The sequence below is a fragment of the Magnolia sinica genome, chromosome 12, assembly GCF_029962835.1.
Source record: "Magnolia sinica isolate HGM2019 chromosome 12, MsV1, whole genome shotgun sequence".
Classification (NCBI taxonomy): Eukaryota; Viridiplantae; Streptophyta; class Magnoliopsida; order Magnoliales; family Magnoliaceae; genus Magnolia; species Magnolia sinica.
In genome coordinates, this window is record NC_080584.1 from 25641106 (window position 1) to 25651641 (window position 10536).

Genomic DNA, 10536 nt, shown 5'->3' on the forward strand with positions numbered 1-10536 from the left:
TAAGGTCAATCTAGGGTCAAACAAACCTTACTTGTGAGATTGATTCATCACATTTCATTCTCTTGAAGTAGTTGAAGCTTGAAGACTTGTTCTAGTACTTGAACTTCTTATTCTTGAACCTCTTGATCTTGTACTTAAACTTCTTGTTCTTGAAAGTGAACTTCTTGATGTTGTATTTGAACTTCTTAATTTTGTACTTGAACTTCTTGATCTTGTACTTGAACATAGACAAGATTGGCAAGGATGACATGAAGTTGATCTTACAATATCTGCTAAACAAGATACAGATTCCAAGAGGTTTTAGCACTACAAAAGTTGACGAACCTAGGAGCTAGATAAGATAACATTTACAATAGTTCACATCACTAACCTCATTATATGTTCACGATTGTCCGAAAATATCAGATTAGGCTGAATCCAAGAAAGTGCGCCCTCAGAGTCAGCTCAGAAAAATTCATCAGCTTCCTAGTCAGCCAAAGAGGGATTGAGGCAAACCCCGACAAAATTTGAGCTTTGCTAGACATAAGCTTACCTAAGACAACGAAAGAGGTTCAATGCCTTACAAGGAGGATAGCCACCCTCAACCAACTTGTCTCCTGAGCCACTAATAGATGTCTGCCCTTCTTCAAGTAGTTGAAAGGAAAATAAAAGGTGCAGTGGATCAAAGACTGTGAGCTCGCTTTCCAACGACTCAAATAGTACTTAAGATCCCTCCACTACTCTCAAAACTAGAGCAAGGAGAACTACTGTTTTTATACTTAGCAATATCAATAGCAGCAGTCAACTCGACCCTTATCCGAGAGAAAAAACTATCGGTGTATTATGTCAGCAAAGCCCTGGTCTCGGTAGAGACCAGGTATCTAGATATAGACATAAATGTTATAGTGTAAATCAAGCACCCGAAGAGTTGTCAAATTTTATTTTGGCAAACCATTTAGAATTTGTATCATACTTTGAGTTGAATTGATCAAGTTCGTACATTTTAAAGTCGTCTGCATCTTTGACGAACTTGCCTACATTTTCAAGTTGAAGAGAAGATTCTTGAAGTTCATGATTTCAAGCTTAAATTCAAGAACTAAGGCTCAAGAACTCAAGTTTAAGCTTGAAGTTCAAATACTGTACGATAAAGACTCAAGAACTCAAGCGTAACTCAAGCTCAAGTTCAAGAGATCAAACTCAAGCTTCACGTATTCCAAGAATTCAAGGTTTTGAAGCAAATGATGTTTCAATTGTTCCAACTCACAACGGGTATGGATGACCCTAGATTGACCATAGGTTGAGTCATATTCATTGCATATTTTATATGGATCATTTCATAAGTTTATAGGTCATTTTCTCGACTAGTCCAAGTACTGGCTTGACCAGTCTAAGATTTTTCTCGACCAATCCAAGGTTTGTTGCAACTTTTTAGAATTTATGTTGAACTTTCGACCAGTCCTAGAGACCGCTCGACCAGTCGAATGAACAGTTCTCAACTGGTCGTGCAGTGCTTGACTCAAAGTCTAGCAAGCTTTTCTGGTCCCACTCGACCAGTCAAGCAAGCCACTCGACTAGTCGAGTAACGACCTTATCTTATTGCACAAGAAAATTAGAAATTTAGTTGGTCCTTCGACCAATCGAACCGACTCTTAGACCAGTCGAGTGAACAGTATTTTCACCTATAAATATAGAACAAATTTCAAAGTTTATTCATTCATTCTAAGCTAAATCAAGACACCACTCTAAGAGATAAGTTTGTGAATTTATTAAGCTATATTGTACTCATTTTAGATTCCCTTTATTAGCTATTGTAATTTAATTTTGTGATCTTCATTTAAATCTTATATTAAGAAGGGATTTGTGTTTTACCCTTTCTTGAGATTAAAATCAAATTAAGCTAGCCCAAGTTGATTTAATTAAAAATCATTTAGAACTAGAACCTTTTCATCTGTGAGACTGGACATTGAACATCTTCGCCTACGTCGAATTGGTTCTACCGGGCTTCTTCAGAAGGAGAATTTTCAGATAAGTATCATTTACATTTTGTATATCTTTTGTGGTTTGTGAGGTTGTGCCAGGAAAATCTCAAAGTGTGGGGTTTTTGTAATTGTGTAATCCCAACTAAAGACACAATTGTGAAGGTTTTAAGGTGAACCTTGGAAAACTTTTTTCATAGTGAACGCTAATATCTCGAGGGAGTGGATATTATGAGTGGAGTAGTTGTGTGGCTATTTTCCAACAGTTGGTGTACACACAAACGAACCACTATAATTCCTGGAGTTGTGGTGGATGATTGAATGTACTTATATGTGTGAATGTTGTAATTTACTTTGAGATTTATGGTGAATGGTGTAATTTATTTTATGCACTTGTGGGAATGTTATAATAACTTAATTTATTTCCTTGCCTCTTTATTGGTTTGGGTTTTTGATAATTAAAAATGTTCTAGTAAGGTTGTCCTACTATAAGCCTTTGGCTTTTGGTGTTAGGTTGTCCTTAGAACTAAGTTTGTATCAACCTCTCAAGACTAGTACATTTGAGGTTGCTATTTACTTGTGCTTCGTTATTATTTGATTGTGCTATCTCACTTTCAATTTTGCATTTATTTTAAATTTGGCATAGTCTTATTAAACCCCCCTCCCTCTTCTAGGACGTTTAACCCGACTTTTTCAAGTGGTATCAGAGCCTAATAACTCTTTTTATTATTTGAATTTATTGCCTAAGCTAACCGATCTAAGCTTATAAGATGTCAAATTTTGATAGCCTCTCAATTACTAGGCTTTCACCTTGTGATGGCTCCAATTACGCATATTGGAAAGCCAAAATGAGGATCTTTTTAAGGTCCATAGATGAGAGCAAGTGGCAAGCCACAATGACTAGATGGACCCCTCTTACCACTGAAGTGACTAGCACTGATGGATCCAAAAATATAAAGGTTACACCATATTTTTCTTGGACCACACTTCAAAAAAATGATAGTGTCAATGCAAATGCTTTAAATGCAATTACTTGCGCACTATCACCGGATGAATTCAAAAGAATTATATCTTGTGATACTGCAAAGCAAGCATGGGACATTATAGAAATGACACACGAGGGTACAACTATAGTCAAGAAATCTAAACTTCAAATCCTCATCACTCGATTTAAGGAGATACATATGGAAGAAAGTGAAACTTTCATAGACTTCTATACTAAGTTAAATGACATAGTCAACTCTATGTGGGGTCTTAGTGATAGTATCTCAGAAATCAAAGTTTGTGCAAAGATATTATGCTCATTGCCTGATAGACTCAATTCTAAGGTCACTGCCATTGAGGAACTTCGTGATACGGATAATATGAGGGTTGAAGAGCCGGTTGGTTCTTTACAAACCTATGAGTTAAACTTTAAGGCTCCTAAAGGTAAATCCATCACCCTTAAGTCTTTTAAAAAAGTTTCTCAAAATAATGTTCAAAATTCTAATTGTGAAAATTTTGAAGATGATATGGCACTATTAGCCAAGAAGTTTTATAAAATTTTCAAAAGTAAAAAGATGGTAGATTTTCAAAAACCTTCTAAAAAGAAAAGGACTAGATCTAAAAATTGGAAATCTATTAAAGAAAGTCAATGTTTCAACTGTCATGAATACAGGCATCTAGCAAACAAATGTCCGAAGAGGGATAAATCTAAAAAGAAAGGCATGTTGGCCACATGGGATGAATCGTCTTGCTCTGAAGCTTCTTCTGAGTCAGATGATTCTGAACCTGAATCTACTAATGAGTCTAGCCAGAGTCACTTCCTCAGATAGTTGTAATTCAACTTATGATGAAAGTCTGAGAAGCGACCCTGAAAATGATGATGATTTATAAGATGCCTATAATGCCCTATATAGGGAAAGTTGCAAGATAGCTGTAAAATTAAAACTTCAAAAAGAAAAATTTTTAAAGTTAAAAGAAGATTTTGATAACTTAGTTTTAGAAAAATTGCATTTTTCTGATTGTTTTGAAAAAGCTAAGTATGATGTAGATTTCAAAACATTACAATTTGGAAACCTGAAATCAGAAAATGAAAAATTAAAACTAGAAGTCTCCTCTCTTGAGTTTGAACGATACTTGGAGTTATGCCCGTGGTGATCCTAAACGAGAAAGACTGCTAACCAGATCAAGGAAATGTGATAGTAGATCTGGTTTGGGCTATGATAAGAATACACCTCCTAAAAGTAAGTCCACTCCACCTAAGTTTGTTAAAGGGGAGTCCTCTAACTCAAAAGGAAAAAGTCTGAATCAAAATAGTTTCAAAAATCCTAAAACTTTTCAGGCTATGAAACCTAAAAGCAACCATATTAATTATAAAAATCAGAATCATAACCCCTTAGCTGAGAAAATTGTGGACTTACTAAGGAGCTTCTAAAATCTCACTTGAATGATAGAATATACAACAACTACAAGCATAGAAAAACCAACTGTACTCTAAAAGCCAAAATTGTAACGAAATGGGTCTTTAAGGTTACTTGTCTAGTTTCCAACACCGCCTTCAAGGCTTCAAGCCAATCAAAGTGGTACCTAGACAGTGGTTGTTCTAGACACATGACAGGTGATAAAGATTTGTTCACCAATCTTAAAGATATGACTGATGGCTCAGTCACATTTGGTGATGGTAGCAACTTCAGGATTATTAGCCAAGGTACAGTTCAACTCTTTAATCTTCCTCCATTTAAGAATGTGCTATTTGTAGAGAACCTTAAGCATATTCTCTTAAGCATTTCTCAAATTTGTGATAATAAATATAGCATCAAATTCACCAACCAAGGGTGTGAGATTTCTAATGAGAATGGTTTTGTGATATTAACTGGTTGCAGAACATCTGAGAATTGCTATATAGTCAGTGATTCAAGCTCGTCTAAGTTATCGTATTACATGGTCCAAACCAATGAGACCGAACTATGGCATAAACGTGTAGGACATGTACACTACCGTAATCTGTATAGACTGAGCAAACGTGAAGTAATAAGAGGTCTACCCAAGTTAAAGAAAATGTATAAAATTTGTCGTGAATGTCAGATTGGAAAATAAACTAGGATTCCTCACAAGAAAGTGAACTCCAATGCCATATCCAAACCCCTTAAACTCCTCCACATAGATCTATTGGACCAACTAGAACGGAGAGTCAAGGCGGTAAGAAATATATTCTGGTAATAGTAGATAATTTTACCAAATATACATGGATATTTTTCATGAGAGAGAAATCAGAAACTCTCGATGAAGTGAAAAGGATATTAAGCGTATCCAAACTGAGAAGGAATCACATGTCTCTAAAATCTTTAGTGATCATGGTTCCGAATTTGATAATAGTAGTTTTAAGAAGTTCTGTAGCGATCATGGAATATCGCATGAGTATTCTGCACCCAAGACACCTCAACAGAATGGGGCAGTTAAAAGAAAAAATTGAGTTCTTCAAGAAATGGCTAATGTGCTGTTAAATAGCATGAAACTTCCTAAAAATCTTTGGGCTGAAGCAGTGAACACGGCTTGTTATATTATTAACTGTGTTTATACTAGAAAATCTAATAATAAGACTGCATATGAACTATGGTTCAATAAGAAGCTAACTGTCAAATACTTTCGAGTTTTTGGCAGCAAGTGCTACATTTTGCATGACTGGAAAAATATGGAAAATTTCATCACTAAAAGTGAGGAAGGGATATTCTTAGGGTATGCTCTAAATAGTCGAGCATATCATGTTCTCAATAAGAGGACCAGTGTAATTCAAGAATCCATTAATGTGGTTATAGATGATCACTTAAATACACCTGTCTCAAGTTCAGAAGATGATGAAGTCTCTTTATTTGATAAACCAGACTCTTTATCTAGTCAAGATAACACTAAACTGCAGTCAGTTAAAGACCATCCAATTGATCAAATTCTTAAAAATCCTCTCACTAGTGTATGCACTCGTAGACAATTAGAAAATATTTGTAATTATGTGTGCTACGCATCCTAGATTGAGCCGGCCAATGTAAAATAAGTGCTTGCTGATGAAAACTGGATAGTGGCTATGTAAGATGAACTTAATCAATTCGTAAGGAATGATGTATGGTACTTAGTTCCTAGACCTAATGATAAACACATTATTGGAACTAAATGGATCTTTAAAAATAAGTCTAATGAACTTGGTAATATTATAAGAAACAAGGCTAGACTAGTTGTAGAAGGGTACACTCAAATAGAAAGCATTGATTATGATGAAACTTTTGCCCCAGTAGCTCGTCTTCAATATATCAGACTATTTATATCCATTACTTGTTACAAAAAATTCAAAATTTATCAAATGGATGTTAAGAGTGTTTTCTTGAACAGTGATTTGCATGAGGAAGTATATGTTGAACAGCTTAAGGGTTTTGAAGACCCTAAACATACTGATCATGTTTATCGCCTAAAAAGGCACTCTATGGATTAAAACAAGCTCTTAGGGCATGGTACGAGAAATTGACTAAGTTTTTACTAAGTCATAACTTTATAATGGGGAGTGTTGATAAGACACTTTTTGTAAAGAAACACAATGCTCACATACTGATAGTACAGATATATGTTGATGACATTATCTATGGATCTACCTGTTCTAACATGACTGTTGAGTTTGCAGATTTAATGAAGTCCAAATTTGAAATGAGCATGGTTGGAGAACTGAACTATTTCTTAGGTTTGCAAGTAAAACAGCTTCCTGATGGGTTCTTTATCTCTCAAACCAAATATGCTTTAAACTTGGTGAAAAAGTTTGGTTTTGAGAGCGGTAAAAATTTCGATACTCCTATGAGTACGACACTTAAACTCTCTAAGGATTCGACAGGTAAAAGTGTAAATCCTAACTCGCATCGTGGTATGATAGGTAGTTTATTATAATTAATGGCGAACCGACCTAATATTGCATTCAGCGTAGGAATCTGTGCTAGATATCAATCGGACCCTAAAGAGTCCCATCTGATTACTGTTTTTGAGATATTTTGCAAGTTCGGCCAAACTTGGCCTTTGGTATCCTTATGATACTAATGTTTAATTAGCCGATTATTCAGATGCTGATTGGGGCTGGTAATATTGATTGTGAGACCCGTATCCTAGTCCGTACTGTTTTGTCGACTCCCGCGATCCTTCTCGTCGAATTCCGACAATCCGCAACCTATAATCGTTGTTTGCGCATGACCCTAAGTCATATTCTATAGATTTGAGTCAGCTTAATCTGAGACTTGTACCATTGTGACCCCACCATTGCCACGGTTCCAAGCCACGACTCACGCACTGATCCAATACCCTAGCAGGGAGATTTGGACCTGCGTTCAGTTCGAGAAAACACTGCGCGTTTACAATCTCAAGAGAATCTCTACAACATGTCTCATCAATCAATCACTCAAATCAATCAATCAATCCCCTCATGTCAAGTATAAGAGTAACCCATGCTTTCTTTCTCCACAAGTCAAGCAAACCCCACAAGTCCACAAGTCTCTCACCTCACCCATCACTCACTCACATCCATCACTCACCTCACATCCATCACCCATCACTCTCTCTCCTCACAACCCTCTCTCTCTCTCTCTCTCTCTCTCTCTCTCTCTCTCTCTCTCTCTTTCTTTTCACAATTTCCAAGCAACAAAAATCCCAAGCAAAGTGGTGGACATCCATGGTTTTCCAAGAGAGAAAGTGAGATGTGTGTGACCCACTTCCCACCCTAAAATCCTTCATCTTAGCCGTTCATTTCTCATCATCCTCCATCAAAGTGAGACACAAGGAGCTCGACTTTCCATTGGACCAAGAAGATCGAACGATGGGTGCTTCTATAGCATAGATTTGATGTTTTTATGATGGGCCAAGTGAGGCCCACCGATTGATGGTATGGATCTCACTTTGGACCCTAAATGTGGCCTATGGCCCACCTTGATTATCATGATCATTCCATGATGGGGCCATTCTCCATGGACCTCATCATGATGTTTACTTCCTAGTTTGATAAAGGTCATCTAGACCTTCCATTTTTGTGGAGAAGTAATCTCTACCATTGATTTTTGATTCGGTGGGCCCACATGTATTGAGACCCACTTGATGTACGATTGAAAGCATAGAACGGTGGGCCCATAGTGTCGGGCTCCCTCCATCACTCAATCTCTCTCTTTCTCTCTCTCTCTCTCCTCCCTTTATTTTGTGGCCCCCATGATGTGTATGCGACATCTAAACCGTCCATCAAATGGACCCCATGGCCGTCTAAACCATGTGGGCCCTACCTTATAGATGTTGGGAAAACACAAATGTAAGGTTGACCCAAATCAAGTGGGCCACGTCCATGTGGGACCCACCTTGATTGTATATTCAGATCATCCATCCAGCATCCCTGGATGCTGGACGTGGGTTAGTGGAGTGTGAACAGTCGTGTACAGGCAGGTGGAAACAAAAATAATAGCTGGATTTAACAAACTTTAGAAAGGGTGACTCATGCAGGCCCCACCTTGATGTATGAAGTCAATCCACACTGTCTATTCCATTTCCTAGCTCATTTTAGGCGTTGAGCCGAAAAATGGAATCAATCTGATTTTCTGGCGGGCCATAGCATTGAAAACAGTGGTTGTTATCGTTAAAATCCACCTCGATTTTTCTACCCACCAAAACACATCACATATTGGGCTTGTTTGGTCCATCTTGAGTCCTTGAATCCAATGGCTAGGGTGAATTTTGCTGATGCATGCCCCACGTGTGAAAGACCTTAGAAAAACTAATTTCAAAAAAATATATAAAATTAAGCAGCAGCGCCTGCTGCTGCCGCTGACGCCAGCAGCGTCCTCCTGCTGTGTATGATGCTGGAGGCAGGGACGTAGGTCCCTGCCATGGGCCCCACCGTGATGTATGTAGAGCATCTACACCATGCATTTTAAGGGGGCCCCTTAGGGCAGTGGGCCCTCCGAAAAAATCAGCCTTATGTGGTGCTCAGGTGGCCCATATCAAAGGAAACGGTGTGAATGAACATCTGCCCTTGAAACCTTTTTTGGGTGTCACAGAAATTTTGGATTAATATGAAATTTGTTTTTCCTCTGCATCCAGGTCTACGTGACCTTATGAACAAATTGGATGACAGATAAACGTTATGGTGGGCCCCACAATGATGTATATGTTTTATTCACACCGTCCACGGTAGTGGATGGTGGAAACCACCATGTATGTGTTTTGTCAATGTCGTCCAGGCAGTTACTGGATGATCAGTAGGCCCCACCCTTGATGTCTGTGTTATATCCAACTGTCTTTCCATCTGGTGGGCCACACGTGTGGATCCTACCATGAGGTATGTGACACACCATAATCCATGTGTTGCATCCAAACCATCCAGCCACTTAGCAAGCTTGTCTTACAGGCTTGAGACTAAAAATAAGTTAGATCTAAAGTTCAAGTGAACCTCACCCTGATTTATGTATTTAATCTCCACCATCCAGATATATGGGACGGTGGGATCCACCTGGTGAACGTGTTATATCCTCACCGTCCAGATAGCATGGGACAGTGGGGCACACGTGATATATATGTTATATCCTCACTGTCCACATGTGGGACGTGGGACTCCCATTGATGTATGTGCTTTACTCACACCATCCACCTGTCAGGGCCACCTTAATGTGTATGAGGCCCATTGTTGAGCCCACCTTGATGTGTATGAGGCTCGTTGTTGAGGCCCACCTTAATATATATGGGGCCCCTGTTATGAGGCCCATTGTGATGATGCAACGCCCATTGGTTATGGCCCATTGCAATGTATGCAAGGCCCAATTGGTGTGGCCTATTCAATATATATATGAGGCCCATGTGATTAGGCCCACCTTGATATATTTGGGGCCCATGGGTTGAGGCCCATTGTGATGTATTAGGGCCCGTGGGTTGAGGCTCATTGTGATGTATTTCCGACCCATTTGGCAAAGTCCATTGTGATATATTTGGGGCCCATGGGTTGAGGCCCATTGTGATGTATTAGTGTTACGCCCCAAACTCAAAAAATGGGCTCACAAAATTCCCAATCACCGAATCCGGTGCAATAGCCTCCGTAGTGCCCCATTCTCAGATTCCGGCACTCACATGCCAGATTCCGATCCTGGGATTTTATAAGGAGGATTTTCAGTATGAATATTTTTTTTGTAATGGAGCATAATCACAAGCATAACCAAGTCACAACACAACATCACCACATATCCACTATATCAAAACTTTAAGTACAATGCGAAAAGGGAAATACACCAAAATGAACTGATGTGCACTCCTGCCTTAACACTACTGCGATCCAATGCCACCTGCACACAATGGTCGTACATAAGCTTATAAAATCTTACAGGGTGGTGTAAGTGTGTGCGCAAGGCAAGCGCTAAGTGTACAATATCAGAGTAATGCGAAAATATGTGGTAAGTCCATGAATACAACCAGTCGTACCAAGGCTATGTGATGCAAGGCATGAATGCTATCGGCCATACCAAGGCCATGCGATGCGAGACATGAATGCTATCGGCCATACTGATGTAATGCGAGGCCTACGTAGCCGAATGTCATATGCGAGATG